The 17936-nt window shown below is 37.6% G+C and overlaps 1 protein-coding gene across 13 annotated transcripts in view; it reads right to left on the reverse strand.

The window, feature by feature from the left end:
- Positions 1-17936, reverse strand: part of ERVFC1 (Endogenous retrovirus group FC1 Env polyprotein) — a 435581-nt gene that overhangs the window by 228892 nt on the left and 188753 nt on the right. For 2 of the 13 annotated variants that reach the window (XR_012127467.1, XR_012127474.1), the window contains one exon: positions 89-6195. The exons of the other annotated variants lie outside the window; for them this stretch is intronic. The gene's annotated coding sequence lies outside the window, so the exon portion shown is untranslated. Of the gene's footprint in view, positions 1-88; positions 6196-17936 lie in introns of those variants that run through there. 13 annotated transcript variants of the gene reach the window in all.

Consider the following 17936-nt stretch of genomic DNA (forward strand, 5'->3'; position numbering starts at 1 on the left):
CAATCTCAAATGAATAGTCTACTGTCACAATTATCGAAATTGGAAAAAGAAGAATAAATGAGGCCTAAGGTCAGCAGATGGAGGGACATAATAAAGATCAGAGAAGAAATAAATAAAATTGAGAAGAATAAAACAATACAAAAATCAATGAAACCAAGAGCTGGTTCTTCAAGAAAATAAACAAAATAGATAAGCCTCTAGCCAGACTTATTAAGAGGGAAAGAGAATCAACACACATCAACAGAATCAGAAACAAGAAAGGAAAAATCACGACAGACCCCGCAGAAATACGAAGAATTATTAGAGACTACTATGAAAACCTATATGCTAACAAGCTGGGAAACCTAGGAGAAATGGACAACTTCCTAGAAAAATACAACCTTCCAAGACTGACCCAGACAGAAACAGAAAATCGAAACAAACCAATTACCAGCAACGATACTGAAGTGGTAATCAAAAAACTACCCAAGAACAAAACCCCCGGGCCAGATGGATTTACCTCGGAATTTTATCAGACATATAGAGAAGACATAATACCCATTCTCCTTAAAGTTTTCTAAAAAATAGAAGAGGAGGGAATACTCCCAAACTCATTCTATGAAGCCAACATCACCCTAATACCAAAACCAGGCAAAGACCTCACCTAAAAAGAAAACTACAGACCAATATCCCTGATGAACGTAGATGCAAAAATACTCAACAAAATATTAGCAAACCGAATTCAAAAATACATCAAGAGGATCATACACCATGACCAAGTGGGATTCATCCCAGGGATGCAAGGATGGTACAACATTTGAAAATCCATTAGCATCATCCACCACATCAACAAAAAGAAAGACAAAAACCATATGATCATCTCCATAGATGCTGAAAAAGCATTCAACAAAATTCAACATCCATTCATTATAAAACCTCTCAACAAAATGGGTACAGAGGGCAAGTACCTGAACATAATAAAGGCCATATATGATAAACCCACAGCTAACATCATACTGAGCAGCGATAGGCTGAAAGCTTTTCCTCTGAGATCTGGAACCAGACAGGGATGCCCAATCTCCCCACTGTTATTCAACATGGTACTGGAGGTCCTAGCCACGGCAATCAGACAAAACAAAGAAATACAAGGAATCCAGATTGGTAAAGAAGCAGTCAATCTGTCACTATTTGCAGATAACATGATATTGTACATAAAAAACCCTATAGACTCCACGGCAAAACTACTAGCATTAATATCGGAATTCAGCAAAGTTGCAGGATACAAAATTAACACACAGAAATCTGTAGCTTTCCTATACACTAACAATGAACTAATAGAAAGAGAAATCAGGAAAACAATTCCGTTCACAATAGCATCATAAAGAATAAAATACCTAGGAATAAACCTAACCAAGGAAGTGAAAGACCTATACCCTGAAAACTACAAGACACTCTTAAGAGAAATTTAAGAGGTCACTAACAAATGGAAACTCATCCCATGCTCCTGGCTAGGAAGAATTAATATCGTCAAAATGGCCATCCTGCCCAAAGCCATATACAGATTCGATGCAATCCCTATCAAATTACCAACAGCATTCTTCAATGAATTGGAACAAATAGTTCAAAAATTCATATGGAACTGTCAAAGACCGCGAATAGCCAAAGCAATCCTGAGAAGGAAGAATAACGTCGGGGGGGATCTCGCTCCCCAACTTCAAGCTCTACTACAAAGTCACAGTAATCAAGACAATTTGGTACTGGCACAAGAACAGAGCCACAGACCAGTGGAACAGAATAGAGACTCCAAACATTAACCCAAACATATATGGTTAACTAATATTTGATAAAGGGGCCATGGACATACAATGGGGAAATGACAGTCTCTTCAACAGATGGTGCTGGCAAAACTGGACAGCTACATGTAAGACAATGAAACTGGATCACTGTCTAACCCCATACACAAAAGTAAATTCGAAATGGTTCAAAGACTTGAATGTAAGTCATGAAACCATAAAACTCTTAGAAAAAAACATAGGCAAAAATCTCTTAGACATAAACATGAGTGACCTCTTCGTGAACATATCTCCCTGGGCAAGGGAAACAAAAGCAAAAATGAACAAATGGGACTATATCAAGCTGAAAAGTTTCTGTACAGCAAAGGACACCATCAATAGAACAAAAAGGCATCCTACAGTATGGGAGAATATATTCATAAATGACAGATTCGATAAAGGGTTGACATCCAAAATATATAAAGAGCTCACACACCTCAACAAACAAAAAGCAAATAATCCAATTAAAAAATGGGCAGAGGAGCTGAATAGACAGTTCTCTAAAGAAGAAATTCAGATGGCCAACATGTAAAGATGCTCCACATCGCTTGTCATCAGAGAAATGCAAATTAAAACCACAATGAGATATCATCTCACACCAGTAAGGATGGCTACCATCCAAAAGACAAACAACAACAAATGTTGGCGAGGTTGTGGAGAAAGGAGAACCCTCCTACACTGCTGGTGGGAATGTAAATTAGTTCAACCATTGTGGAAAGCAGTATGGAGGTTCCTCAAAATGCTCAAAATAGAAATACCATTTGACCCAGGAATTTCACTTCTAGGAATTTACCCTAAGAATGCAGCACTCCAGTCTGAAAAAGACAGATGCACCCCTATGTTTATCGCTGCACTATTTACAATAGCCAAGATACGGAAGCAACCTAAATGTCCATCAGTAGATGAATGGATAAAGAAGATGTGGTACATATACACAATGGAATATTACTCAGCAATAAGAAAAAAAACAGATCCTACCATTTGCAACAACATGGATGGAGCTAGAGGGTATTATGCTCAGTGAAATAAGCCAGGCGGAGAAAGACAAGTACCAAATGATTTCACTCATATGTGGAGTATAAGAACAAAAGAAAACTGAAGGAACAAAACAGCAGCAGAAGCACAGAACCCAAGAATGGACTAACAGTTACCAAAGGGAAAGAGACTGGGGAGGACGGGTGGGAAGGGAGGGATAAGGGTGGGAAAAAAGAAAGGGGGCATTATGATTAACATGTATAGTGGGGGGGGGGCACAGGGAGGGCTGTGCAACACAGAGAAGACAAGTAGTGATTTTACAGCATCTTACTATGTTGATGGACAGTGACTGTGAATGGGTATGTTGGGGGCACTTGGTGAAGGGGGGAGCCTAGTAAACATAATGTCCTTCATGTAATTGTAGATTAATGATACCAAAATAAAATTTAAAAAAATATCTTGGTACCCAACACAATGGAAGGAAAGAATGAGCTTTCTGAGGAAAGAATCACCATGATTTTTCTAATATTGTGTTTCAGAGTCTATGCAGTCCTACTAGGACACGTGTCTAGGTACAGGATACTGAGGAGGAGAAGAGGAGCTGAAAAGAGCATAGCTGAGTATCTATCACAGTACTGAGGTTCAAATGGCTGCTATTTCACTGGCTGCAAATCACCAAATAGTGCTGTCACGGCTCTGAGCAATAGGGTACAATAAAAAGAACATGGGTCTAGGGTGTATGATTTGGGCTCAAAATCTCAGATTTTGCAGTGATGAGTAGTGTGATTTTAGGCAAATTTAACCATCACCATAATCTCCACCATGACTATGATTTTAATAAACAGCAATAATCAATGGTATTAAATGAGCATTATTAGGTTCCAGGTTGCAATTCATTATTTGAAGGCAGATATTAATGGCCCACATTTTAGATGAGCTCACACATTGTTAGATCACCAGTAAATTTTGGAGCTAATTTGACTCTACTGCCTATACCTGTAGGTTCTCTTTTATAAAACCCTGACTCCTGAGCCTTAATTTCCCCAGCAGTATAATGAGGAACGTCCTTTGAAATGTTACAAGTTAGAAATACCTTAAAACATCTAACATACATTAACAGTTCTATAGATCATGGCTTTTATTATCATAATCTCTTCCCCCAACCCTACCCTTCTAGACACATATCAGAGAATCAGGCAGTGAGATATTTCACCCCCCATTCAAGATGTATCACTTGGTTGTTTCCAAATGTGCAACCTTTAAGAATGAAGGATTCACCCAAAATGTAGTGTACTAGTGAGTAAGAACAATGATTAATAAGATACTAAAGTAACAAAACATTTTGTCTATCACACTTTCTCACACTGACACGGACTATTTGTATGTGTACATTCACATGCACACATACATTCTAGTTCTGGAAAGGGTACACAAAAAAGACACTGCTGGTACTAGTGTTAAATAAAATGATGTTTCTCAAGGATAACATGGATTTATATATCAAAAGCCTTAAAATTGTCCTTATCTTTAACCCAGTAATATTTCTTCTAAAAAGGTATCCTCAGAAGCTAATCATTTGTGGACAAAAATTCATGTATGTGAACTTCATCGCAGTATTACTTATAATGCTGATAAATTGAAAACAACCTAAATGTCAGTAAGAGTATGGCAAAATAAAGTATGGTTATGAAACATTATGCAGTTGTCAAAAATATGTTTGCCTAAGCCATGGAGAATTCTTTACAGTACAGTCTCAAATGAAAACTCCAGGATACAAACCTACATACACTATAATCCCAATTTTTGTTAAACTGTTATATGTTCCCAGACACATACACATACACACACACACACACACAAAACCTATGCATAGAAAAAATACTGAAAGAAAATAAATCATGGTATTAATAATGGTTATCTCATAATGGAGGGACTATTTTTTTAAAAATATTCTCACTTCCTAAAAAGCTAACCTTTTCAAACAATATGACTTCTCTCTCACTTACCAACTTTACATTTCCCTGTATGGCCCCGGAAGATGACTGGTTAGCCAGAGACGGGTAAGATTCCTCAAGGGAGGAACAACCTAAGACAGGCACAGTCGCAGGGGGGCCATCAGGTGAGAATTTGGGGATCAACAGAGGTGAGGCTCAGAACCTCACCCCCACTGCTTTGAGAGAAATCTTCTGCATCCGTGGATGTCTTGCTGCCCTTGTCTAGCCTGGATTAATACTTAGTCCATAGGCACACACCTGATCATCTGATCATCTACATTTGCCCTCTTACAGCACTAAACTATGTTTTCTACCTTTATCTTGCATCTACCTACCACTTCAGCATTTTATTAAAAATAAAAATAATAATAATAATAGAGGGAGAAATGTGAGATCAACATATAAATCAAGTACAAAAATCAAACGAATATTCATATTTGACCTGATTGTTTATAGGTCATAATGCGTGATCAAAACCGAAAGTTTCTGTGATGAATGCCCTTGTACTGTTCACCATGTAAGAATTTATTCACTATGTAAGAATTCATTCACCATGTAAGAACTTGTTCGTTATGCTTCAGAAGATTGGAGACTGACGAGAATTAGGCTTGAGATGGATTAATGATTGTACATTGAGCATTGACCCCCCTATACTGAATTTTATTGTTGTTAACAACCATTTGATCAATAAATATGAGAGATGCCCTCTCAAAAAAAAAAATATTCTCACTTCCATTTTTTTTGTTTATTTTTAAAATAAGTCAACTTGTAGTTACCAATTATATAAGGAAAATCATGACTGGGGGCCTGATGTCTCATACTAATGGTTGAAATATATAGGAAATCATTTGAATATTGCTAACCTACCCTTAATATGTGTGATGTCAGAATATTGGACCTCATCTTGGTCTTCCAATATATCAAATGGCTTTCAATTCCAAAGGGAGATGGGTGATGACTGGGAAGAGAAAAATTTCCTGCCTCACTTTTTCAAGAGGTCACCTGATCTTGTGTCTTGCCTTGCAGTAATATCTAAACATCACTGTGGACAGTGGTATTTGTCTTCTTGAATACCTCTAGCAATAAAACCTACATATTAGCAAAATTTTAAAGGCAAAACAGCCAGAACAATCACAGTTAATTTTTAAGCCTAATTTTCTACTAAATGTGTGAGTGTGTGTGTATGTGTATAAAGGAAAAAGACAACTCAGCATTCCCATATTTGATCAACTTTTTGACAGGAAAGGAAATACAATACAAACAAAACTCAGGTAGAGCAAAAAGAAACATTTTTTATTTTAAAATCAACCAGTGAGGTTAAAAGTCAGATAGGAGACTGAACTAGATACACCCTAATCATCTTGATGTCAAATCCGGAAATTTCAGGTATGTAGAATTCTGTCTTAACCAGCTATCTGTTGAAGAGATAGTTAATATTTTTATTATTCTTCTGGTATTTCTCAAGCTCTCTTTCTGACAATATGAACTTTTCCCCCAGGAGTTTAGAAATTATATTTCTAGCAACCTCAGTTTCATTATTCTAAATCTATAACTAATTTATCATTTGGTTTAGTAGTAGACAATTTAAAACAGCAATGTCTAATGTCACTGTGCAGCATGTGGTAACCAGTATGATCGGCTAATACATTTTGAATTGACTGGTTCACTGATTAGCATTTATGTGCTATTATAAGCACTGGTATGTTTATGTAGGTTATTGTATTTAAGTGAAATGGTATTAGAGTTTCTGTTTCCCATTTAACAAATTTCTGCAAGAATCTATAGTTTTTCAGAGATATGCCAATTTCATTTTTTTCCTTCTGTGATTAGAGACTATACAAAATGCATACGCACACACTTTAGGCATTAAAATCCTTGGCATTTATAGAAATGAAATAAGTTAAATCCGTCCTAAACGTTAGCAGATTTTCTCTTCCTGGACGGCTAGTAAGGGTCTTTCATCCAGTCTCTGCTCCCAATACTCAAATTGTTCAGAACAACAATAGAAGCCTTGAATTGAAGTTCTAAATCCCAAGCCTTTACAGATACCTATGTTGAGAAGGAGCTCTGACAATTTAAATTTCATAGACATTTTATTGTTCAATACAAAGCTAATGGAGATTTCAGAATTAATGTGACCTCAAAATCCAAGTTTACATAACTTGAAATACTAACCATTACTGGTGTATATGTAGACAGCTGAATTTGATAATTTGAAGCAAATAAAAATTTCCCCTTTAACTGTCTGTGTTGTTGAACCAACTTGGTAAACTGGAAAATATTTACATCAAATGAGCATAGATGTGAAATGTGAATTGTACTAGATATTTCTATTTATCGTGAAAATTTATGCAGACTCAATCTGAGGGCATGAGAATAGATCCTACAGAATTTTTAATAGGGAATCTTTATTTTTAGAAGCTTTATTAGGAGAAAAGGGGAAGGAAATTTGCCCAGTGCTTTCATGAAAGGAAAATACCGGGGCTCTGGTCAAAATCACAGCTATTGAGATCTGGGTCTCAGAAGCCAACAGGGCTCAGAAACACAAATCCAACGTTGATAATTATAGACATTCCAACAACCCCATCTCCTCTCAAAGCCCTGCAATCACTCTGCCATAAGAAACATAAGGTTTTTCCTTGACAGATTTATGGAGTGTTCATGGAAAATAGGGCATACATAAAGAAATTAGACAAATTGTGACAGACTATAATAATCTATAATTGAGAAGAGTTTTTCTTCCTTGTCTGAAGGAAGAAGAGAAAAGGAGAAATCACTGATAAGAGAAGACCTAACTTCTCCCTGTTAAAAGATCACAATGTGCTACACATGCCTAACTGCCCAATAGGATGTAGCAGAAAAAAGTACAATGAACTAGGAGTCAGATTTTTAGCCTAGGTTTTGTTGTTCACAAGCTGTGAGATCATTGGCAAGTCACTTGACCTCTCCTACTAGACCTTAGTATTTCTAAAACAGAGGCTTTGGCCTAGATCTGGGGTCCCAAACTCAAATGCCTGAACGGGCCAGGCAGACAATGTAAATCAGATCACGTAAATGTATCTAGTGTAAGAAAAGCAATAGTCTGAGGAAGAAGGTTGTAGCAATTGATACCTTGCATTAGAATCACAGCAACGATAGGGAGTGGTAGGAAGTGAGGTAAACTGGAGAGCCTGAGAGAGCAGTCACCACTGGGAACATTTCTCCAAAAGATCATTACTTGGAGACAATACAGATCCCATTTTGTCATGCCTTCTAATTCTTCAAAAGAAACTGAATATCCAGATCTGTAGGCAAACTCTCCTTGACCTCTTCTAATGTTAGCAACTAATTGGGATTATTTTACAATACTGAGCAGGCAGGACAACACACACCTTGGATTGGATCTGTCCTGCAGAGAGCCAGTTTGCAACAACTGGTTCAGATAATCTGCAAAACTCTACTGTGATATTAATAAAATCTATTTAGGATTATTTTAAAATTCTGGCCTTAGCTTCTGCCAATGCCATTTCTCTAATATCTGCTCCTTAGCTATACCCCAGCCTTTCCCACTAACTTGCAATCACTTTCCCACTTCTTGCAATGACTCTCTTTGATCCCACCATTACATTCTCTACTTCTTTAGCCAACCCTCATCCACCAACATTTAAGAAGATCCAGCCCTGCTGACCATTCTTCTGGTCATGGCCCTCTCACTCCTGTAACCTAACCATACCTCTCCATCAAACCCTACCCTCCTTTGTTCGGTTTTAAAACGCAGTCAATCTATGCCTTGACTATGTTCCATATTTATCTCTGATAGTATGTGATTTTAGAGAGGGCAACTTACTCTTATGTAGGAACATTTCCAGACAAGTGAAAATGGAATGGTTAGGTATCTTAGTCCATTCAGGCTGCTGTAACAAAAATACTATAAACAACAGAAGTTCCTTTCTCTCACAGTTCTGGAGGCTAGAAGTTCAAGATTAATGAGCCAGCATAGTCACTTCTGCAGACTGCAGGGTGAGGGCCCTCGTGCAGACTGCAGATTTCTCACTGTAGCCACACATGGCAGGAAAGGAGAGCTGGCTCTCGGAGGTCTGTTTTTAAAGGGCATGAACTGTCTTTATGAGGGCTCCACCCTCATGACCTAAGCACTTCCCAAAGGCCCCATCTCCTCCTAATACCATCACATTGGCATTAGGATTTCAATGTATCAGTTTTGGAGGAACAAACATTCAGACTAAGGCAGTAGGCTTATATTGCTGGTATCTTCAGATAACACCTTTACTTTCTGTTTCATCTGAATATGTACTCTTCTAATAATCAGGTCAGCAACAAACTCAATCTGGTTGCAGAAGGTATTTTTCAGAGTTTTGAACAACAGCAAAGCCTAATTCTTTGGGGATAATTAACATTTTAAATGAGGCATTGTTACATCACTCCTGACAGTTTTACAATATCACGTTTGCCAGCAAGGTTGACCTCTTAAAACATATTAAGTTCAGCCATTGCTTTACCAATAAAATGTTAACCACTGAAAGACCAGGACCACTCCTTTAAACTCTATAAATGGAAGGAGCATTCTTCTTTATTGTTGTTATATACAGATGTAACTTGATGAAATTTGGCTTTGAAATTGAACTCCAGTTTGGAAAAGACATTATTGCAAAGAGGTGGAAAGCACAGCCTTGGTGCCAAATATGAATCCCTTTTACCTTGGGCAAGTCATCTATTTTTTCTGAGCCTTGGTGTCCTATTCCAAAAAATGAGTGTGGTAATTATAATATCTATGTCATAAGACTGATGTGAGAATCAAAGGTGATTATGCTTTTTTCAGAGTTCTCATATAGGAAGCATTGTATGAAGGCTCCAAGATATAATCTGATGTCAGCCAGGCCTAACTGAAAGTAGGCTATATTAGGAAAAATATAGTCCTAATATATTATATTAGGGGAAAAACTGTGTATAGAGGGATGAGACCCAGTAAATCATAGGGAAGAAGTAGTTATAGGCAGGATTTTCACTTCTAAGTTACTAGAGAGATTCCTCTTCATTAGAAGGAAAGCCCTCCAGGCTCACTACTTTGCTCTCAGTCCTGTGAAAGCTCCAAACCCCTCCCCACCATATGCCCCTTTACCTGCTAATCCTTCTACCTGCAACTCAGTCCTGACTCTGTCCCCTATCACCTTAGCTAGATGACTTTCTACCTTTCCTTCAAATCTCATCTTACATAAACTTGCCCGAAGGTTATCTTCCCTGGCTTCCCAGTCATAGGCCCTTCTATTACATTTTCTCATAGCACTCATCAATTTTTTCTTCACTGAAGTTATCAATGTCATTATATATATTTTATGAGGTTGAAAAGCATCTGTCTCTCTCTTTAAATTGTAAACTCCACGATGGCAGGGACTGTGTCTACAGTCCCAGTACCTAGGAGAGTGCCTGACACAATTTTCTTATTCAGTTTTCATGAAGTGAATGAAAGAATGCCAGTGTAAGACTTAATTTAAAAATATCCCTAGAAGAGGTAAATAACTTGACTTAAGTTTCCATGAAGATCTAAATAACTGTTGTTCATTCTCTACTGAAAGCAAAGTAGGATGGGTGGGGAGAGAACAAAGGACAGGGGGTGGCTGAGTGGAGGAAAAGGTGAAGACAGGGGAAGCAGAAGCTAAACACAATAAAAATGTGGCCTCTGACCCACCAGCCCAGTTTCACCAGCCTGCTCTGACTGACTGAGCCTCTAAGATGGGCTGCCATCTCACAGGGAGTCATCCTTTCATTTGTAAATCTATTTCAGGTGAGCACACAAAGCAGACAGTAAAGTCTGGGAGTTCAAGATTTTAAGATTTGTTTTCCTGAAACTGTCAGCTAAATGGCTCCACTTTTCTCTTCCAAAGCTTATAAACTGACAAGACTGACAAGCTTGCTGTCTTCCATCTTTGAAATGCACATATCTAGCTGGGGTAAGTGTACTGAATATGTTTATGTAGGTGACATATTCTTTTTTTTAAGCTGAAATAAGTAGACATCAGCGAGTTCATATAGGCGGACTTCTCTCCCTAAACCCCAAGCATACAGTGGACCTTCCTGGCATAGTGATCAGCAGCTCAGTCACTCAAAGATGAAGTGTGAGGATGAGCTACACAGCATCCTCTGCCAGGATTCCTCCTTGCAAAAAGCTGATTGCTTTCTCATAGAGGGGTTGATGTTTGCAAATTTTTAAAGCCTGGCATTCTAAGTTTTAGAAAAACATTCTTGTTATAGAAGTGGACTACTATTAAAAAGTAAAACTACCAACTGCTGAGAGAGATAGTGATGGAGATGTGTACTATGTCCCAGGCTCTTTATATATGCCATCTCATTTAATCTCCAAAACTGCCATAGAGACAGATATCATTATTCCCATTTTGAAGATAGAAAATATAAAGTGCATAGAGGCCTTCTACCAATGTCACATGGTCAGTTAGTAGTGAAGCCAGCATTCAAACCCAAGAGCTTTTCATTGTATCACTCCTCCTTAGATGTACGCACAATGGAGCTTTACACCTATAAAAGTGGAAACAGTGTCAATCATGCCACCAGGTACTTTTCTAACGCATTTTTGTTCCTCTCATCTCACAGCAATATTCAATTTGGAATTTTACCAAAATTTTCTTTCCATTTTAACCCAACTGCAAATGTAGAGAGGGAACATCAAAGTATTAAGGAAAACAGAAAAGAAAGATACTTTGGGATGAGGACTGTATGTTATTCGTCTTAGTATATCCTCAATGCTAAGCATAAATCTTGACTCATGATAGACGTTCAGTAAGGTTTGAGTGAGGAAGAAAGCTGATCAAGGACTTCCTTGTTGGTTCATAAACTCTGTGGGAGTATCCTGGGTGTCATCTGAAACTGACCTCCATACAGGGAGGGCAGGGAAAGACTGAGGAAAGAGGCAGTCCACTCCAGATTGGTAGGTGGAAGGTTTAATAAACAAGGGAATTTATATACAAGGCTTGTCTTGAGTGGTACAAAAACAGTAGATCTCTGCACCTGCCTGCCAAAGCTTAAAAGTTTATACAGAACCCTTAACTGGATTGGTTCACATATACCATCCAGACGGTCTCAACACCACATCAATATCTCAAGGCTATGTCCTTGAGGCAGCCTTGGGGAGCAGGGAAAGAAAGCAGAAGCCACATTCCAAGGACAAGGGAGAGGATGAGGAACCTCTGATTGCCAGGATCCAGTTCATAGGTCAACTGGTGGTCACATCTTGGTGATTATGCCCCCCAAAATTCCTTTAGTAGTGAAAACACTTAGTAGACTAAGCACTTAGCATAGTCTAAGATTTGCTGACAGAGATCTCATTGCACAGCTGGAAGTATAAACCACATTCACCCAGGGACAATTGGATCATGACTCCAACAGAAACTAATAATGACCATAAAATCAGTGCCCATGTCAGAAAACTCAGGGAATGGCAAAGGCATACTTCTCTCTTTCCTAACTTCTTAGGAAGGTAAGACACCATTCTTTGATGCCCTAGGCAGGCATTTATTAAGTAGCTATTAGCAGCAGGAACTATGCTACTCACTGGAAATACAAAGATGAATGAACCCAGAATGCTACTCGCTGAGTGCTCTCAACCTAGTGGGAAAGACAGACCCATAGGTATTATTTTTTATAGGAAATATAACAAAGTGTAATGGTAAATATAAACAGGTTATTTCAGAAACTCAGAAGTAGAGCACCTGACCAACCTGGCAGCATGAGAGAAGACTTCCTGGAGGAGCTGACACCCAAACCGAGTTTAGATTATAGGGTTTAGCTAGGAAATACATAGATTTGGAAGTGGTCATTGTACAGATAGGAGATGAAATGCTGAAAGTAGATGAAAACTAAAATGTAGAATTTATACAGTAGGATTAATTTTGATATTAGGATATAACTCTAGAGAGTATCAACATTCAGAGGCTGGACAGGTCAAAAAGGGACCATTAAGAAGACAAAGGAGGAGCAGCCAGAGGTAAGAGAATTAAAAGAGTATACTGCCACTTGAGTGTTCATCACAGCTTTATTTGTAGTAGCCAAACTACTAAAACTAAAAACAACTCAAGTGTCCAACAGCTCATGAATGGGTAAATAAACCATGGTACATCCATACAATAGACTACTACTCAGTAATAAAAAGGAATGAACTACTGATACCCCACACAAAAAGATGAATCTCAAAAACACCATGCTAAGTGAAAGAAGCCAGACACAAAAGAGTAAATGCTTTTCCATTTCTTTTATATCAAATATTTTAAAGGACAAAACTGATCTACAGTGATCTATATAAGCAGATCAGATGCTGCCAGGGGCTGGGGAGGGTAATAGGATTGACTGAAAGGGGGTAAAAGGAAACTTTTGGGATGAAGGAAATGTTCAGGATCTTGATTGTGGTGATACTAACAGGAGTGTGCACATTCGTCACTTAGTGTAATAGTACACTTAAAATGTGGGCATTTTACTGTAAATGATTGTATCTCAATAAAGTTTATTTTTAAAAGTCTGTAGTCTCAGAGAAGCCAAGAGAGTATTATATCACAATAGATACTATTAAATGTATAGCTTCACAGAAGCCAAGGGATTTGATACTTCAGGATGGGGAGTCTGATCAACAGCGTTAAATGCAGGATTGATATCTAGCAAGATACAAACCAGAGAAGACCAATACCCATTGGTATTTAGAAGATAACTAGTAATATAAGTAAGAGTTATTTGATTAAACATGGAAGTAAAAGCTAGACTTCAGTCAGTTGAAAAGTGAATGTGAAGTTAGAAAATAGAAATACTGAATGTATATTACCCCTCTGAAAAATTCAGATAGAAAAGGGAATAGTAGCTACAGAGAACAAGGAAGGGTTGGGTAATGTTTGTTTTGAACTACAAATATAGTAAAGAAATAAATTTTAGTATATAATTAAGAAAATTTAGTATATCTATAGGCTGAGAGGAAGGAATCAGTAGAGAGGGTTGCAGGGGAGGTAGGGAGGAGTGAGGATAAGGGTAAATGTGGAGTGATTTGCCTTGAACAGGAGACTTTCAAGACTAAAGAAAAGGATATGAAAGAGGGCTGTAGGTATTGATGAGTTTGTAGGTAAGAGGACTAGAATTTGAGGGAAGCCATCCTGATTCCCTCTGTCACCTGCTGAAAAGGTGTGAATCAAAGTTTAAATAGGGAATTGAGAAAGTGACAATTTGGGGAATCCATGGAGGAAATTGGAAAGAGTTGACTTAGATTAAGTAAAAGGACTGAAGGACAATACTGAAAGCCCAGCTGGATTGCTTATTACATATTTGCAATCTTCCCAATATCCCAATATCATCAGTTGAATTTTTGGTTTGGCAAGAAAAAGAAATACATGGCATACAGATTGTAAAGAAAGAAATAAAATGTTACCTATTTATAGATGACAAGGAATCTACACACACACACACACACACACACACATACACACATACACACACACAAAATAAGAACAAAGCTCTGAGAACTAAGAAGTTCAGTTAGTCCACAAGATATACCATCACTCACACAAATCAACTGAATTACTATATTCTAACACTGAACATGTGGAAACTTAAATTAACAACACCATTTATAATCACTCCAAAGAAAATGACATAATTAGATATACATTTAATAAAATGTATCTCTAGGCTGAAAATTACAAAATGCTGATGAATGAAGATCAAAAGAAAAGGAGAGGCATACTATGTTCATGGATTGGAAGACTCAATACAGTCGGTTTCTAATGCAATCCCTACCAAAATCCCAGTATGTATTTTGTAAACATAGACAAGGATTATTCTGAAATTTATATGGAAAGGCATAGTCCCTAGAATAGCTAAAACAATCCTGAAAAAAGAAGAACCAAGTAGGATATGAAAGCCTAAAATGTATGTGAATTTTACTGCACTCAAAACAGTATGCTATTTGTTGAGGGATAGACATAGATCAACTGAACAGAATACAGAACCCAGAAACAGACTTACACAAATATGTCCAACTGATTTTTAACAAAGGGGCAAAATCAATTTAATGAAGGGGAGACAGCTTTTTCAACAAATGTTTCCGGAGTAACTGGACATCCAGTGTACAAAAAGAAGAACCTTGCCCTTAAACTACACTTTAAACACAAATTATGAAATTACCTCAAAATAGATCATGGACTTAAATGCAAAACATAAAACTATAAAACTTTAGGAAAAAAAGGAGAAAATTGTTAGTCTCTAGGTGTAGGCAAAGAGAGTTTAGACTTGAAAATCAAAGCACCAGTCATAAGAGAAAAAACTGATAAAATTATCAAAGTTAAAAACTCTTGCTCTGTGAACAACCCTGTCAAGAGAATGCAAATATAATCAATAAAGTGAGAGAAATATTTGCAACCACATATCCAACAAAGAGATTTGTACCTAGAATACATAAAGAACTCTTTAAGTTCAACAAAAAATAAACAATCCAATTAGAAAATGGGCTAAAGATAAACATAGGCAGTTCACCTAAGAGGACATATAGATGTCAAATAAGCATATAAAAAGATGTTCAACATCATTAGCCCTTAAGAAAATGCAATTTAAAGCCACAATGAGATATCACTATACACCTATCACAATGGCTAAAATAAACAGTCAAAACAACAAATGCTGAGAAGGGTGTGTAGAAGTTGCATGACTGACAGAGAAGGGTGTGTAGAAGTTGCATGACTGACACATTGTTGGTGAGAAAATAAAATGGTGCAGCTGCTCTGGGAAAGAGTTTGACAAATTCTTATAAAATCAACCAGCTTATGACTCAGCAATTGCAGTCTTGGGCATTCAGCACAGAGAAATGAGAACCATGTCGACACAAAAACCCATATAAAATGTTCAAACAACTTTATTTGTAACAGCCAAAAATTGGAAACAGTTCAGGTGTCCCTCAAAGAGTGAATGGTTAACAAAATGTACAGGCCTGCCATGGAAAACTACTTGGCAGCACAAAGGAGCAAAGGAGCAAACTTGATACACTCAGCAACTTGGATGGATCTCCAGGGAATTACGCTGAGTATAAAAAGCCAGTGCCAAAAGATACATGATCTATGATTCCATTTATATAGTATTTTAGAACTGAGAAAATTACAGAAATACTGAACAGATTATTCATTGCCAGATGTTAGGGACAGGAAATACAGGGGATGATTAGTGTGGCTGTAAAAGGCCAACATGAGGAATCCATGTGGTAATGGAACTGTTCTATGTCTTGACTGTCTGTAATGCTGGATACACAAACCTAGGCATATGATAAATTACATCAAACATACACACATACACACAAATAAGCACAAACAAAACTGGGAAATCTGAGTAAGATTGGTGATTTGCACCATGCCAGTATCTTGGTTGTAATATTATACTATAGTTTTGCAGGACATTACCATTGGGAGGAACTGGGTGTAGGCTACATTGGAACTCTGCTGTTTCTCACAAGCGCATGTGAGTCTCCGATTATAGAAGATTAAAAGTTTAAAAAACAAACATCTTAATAACCAAGAAAATAAATATTTAAAAAGCTATTTTAACAAGGAGATGCCATTTCATATCCAACAACCTTATTTTTGAAATGTTTAGAAGCTTGTGACATATTTGTGAAACTGTAGGTTCACCACAAATAACTCTAGGGAAACAATACTAAAAACTAAGATACATTGTTTTTATCGTCAAAACCAGTCTATAACCAGTAATACTGAAGTACCTGGTACCCAAGAACAAGGGATGAGGGTGGATGGCATTTTGGACTACTGAGACCTGATAGAGAAGAGAGTTGGGCCACTTAAACATGATTTTCCTGGATGAAATCTTATTTTAATTACCCTTGGATATGAATACACAGAATAAACAACAATGCATTGGGATGTTTCTAGTAAAAATCTTGTATGGTTATGTTTACTCAAAGACATTCCTACCAACAAACATACCATCTCTTACATCCATATTGCACTTTATGAGACTAGTCCACAGCTTATGAAACAAAAATACTTTGAGAGTATATGATTTTAAGACTGCTCACTTGACAGAGACAAACGGTAATCTTCAGTAAATATTAGAAGGAAGAACGATCTCAAATATTTAATTCCCCCAAGTCCTGACTCTGACCTGTATGAAAATTATACAGTCCTCCCAACCCAGTCATTCTCAGCCACCTCATATAAGTGGCACAGATGGTCTCTCAGGTAGCTAATCCAGCACTATTAACAGTTTCCTCTGTTAATGATTGGTCTTGGTGAAAAGCACACAACTAGATCTCTTCACGGATGAGGGGCAGAAACCCTGGAGTACTTCTTTGCTTCCCTTTTATCAGGGTGGAGGACGTTTTCTGTGGTAGCAGTTGTCTGGGGAAGCTCACTGAGCTTGAAGATCTGGTTTGATTTGAATAATTTATTAATAGTATGAAAAAACTCATTAAATTTGCGTGTGATTCTAAAGCTAGAGCTCCTACAGGGACCCAGAAGGAAGAGAAGTGTACAAGGAAACATTTCAAAGGATTCTGAGTCTGAATTTCCCCAGTCTCAACTTCCCTCCAATATGTACAAGCATGCTCTTCTCTCTTCTCTCATCTTCTCACTCTGACTTTTCATTTGTTTCTCTCTCTCTCTTTTCACACACACACACACACACACACACAATGACCACTGCCTTTACCACCATCACTACCCCTAATCAGAGCTCATACTCCTGGAATTAGACTCAGATTAAATCTGAGGCTCCAACTCTCTTCTACTTCAGGCTCAGTAGTCCAAAAAGCCAACCCACCATCATCTCGTTGTCAGGTACCAGGTATCTCAGTATACTGGTTATAGACTGGGAGTGTTTAAGCCTTGGAGCAAGACAGGCCTGGGTTCAGATCCTATCTCAGTCACTAAAACCTGAGAGCCACCCATACTCACCTATTTATACTCTTACATTCTCCTCTCATGTTCCTCTTCTTCATAATCTTCCAGCAGAACTATAAACTGTGAGAAGTAGAAGGAACCTTAGAAATCCTATCCTCTCAGTATATAGAAGAGGAAACTAAAGAAGGGATATGGGTGGCTTGTCCATGGGCACTTGGTTATTGGCACAGCCAGGACTAGAATCCAGGCAGCAAGTTATAAAGGATGGGGGA

The sequence above is a fragment of the Manis javanica genome, chromosome X (genome assembly GCF_040802235.1).
Source record: "Manis javanica isolate MJ-LG chromosome X, MJ_LKY, whole genome shotgun sequence".
Taxonomy (NCBI): Eukaryota; Metazoa; Chordata; class Mammalia; order Pholidota; family Manidae; genus Manis; species Manis javanica.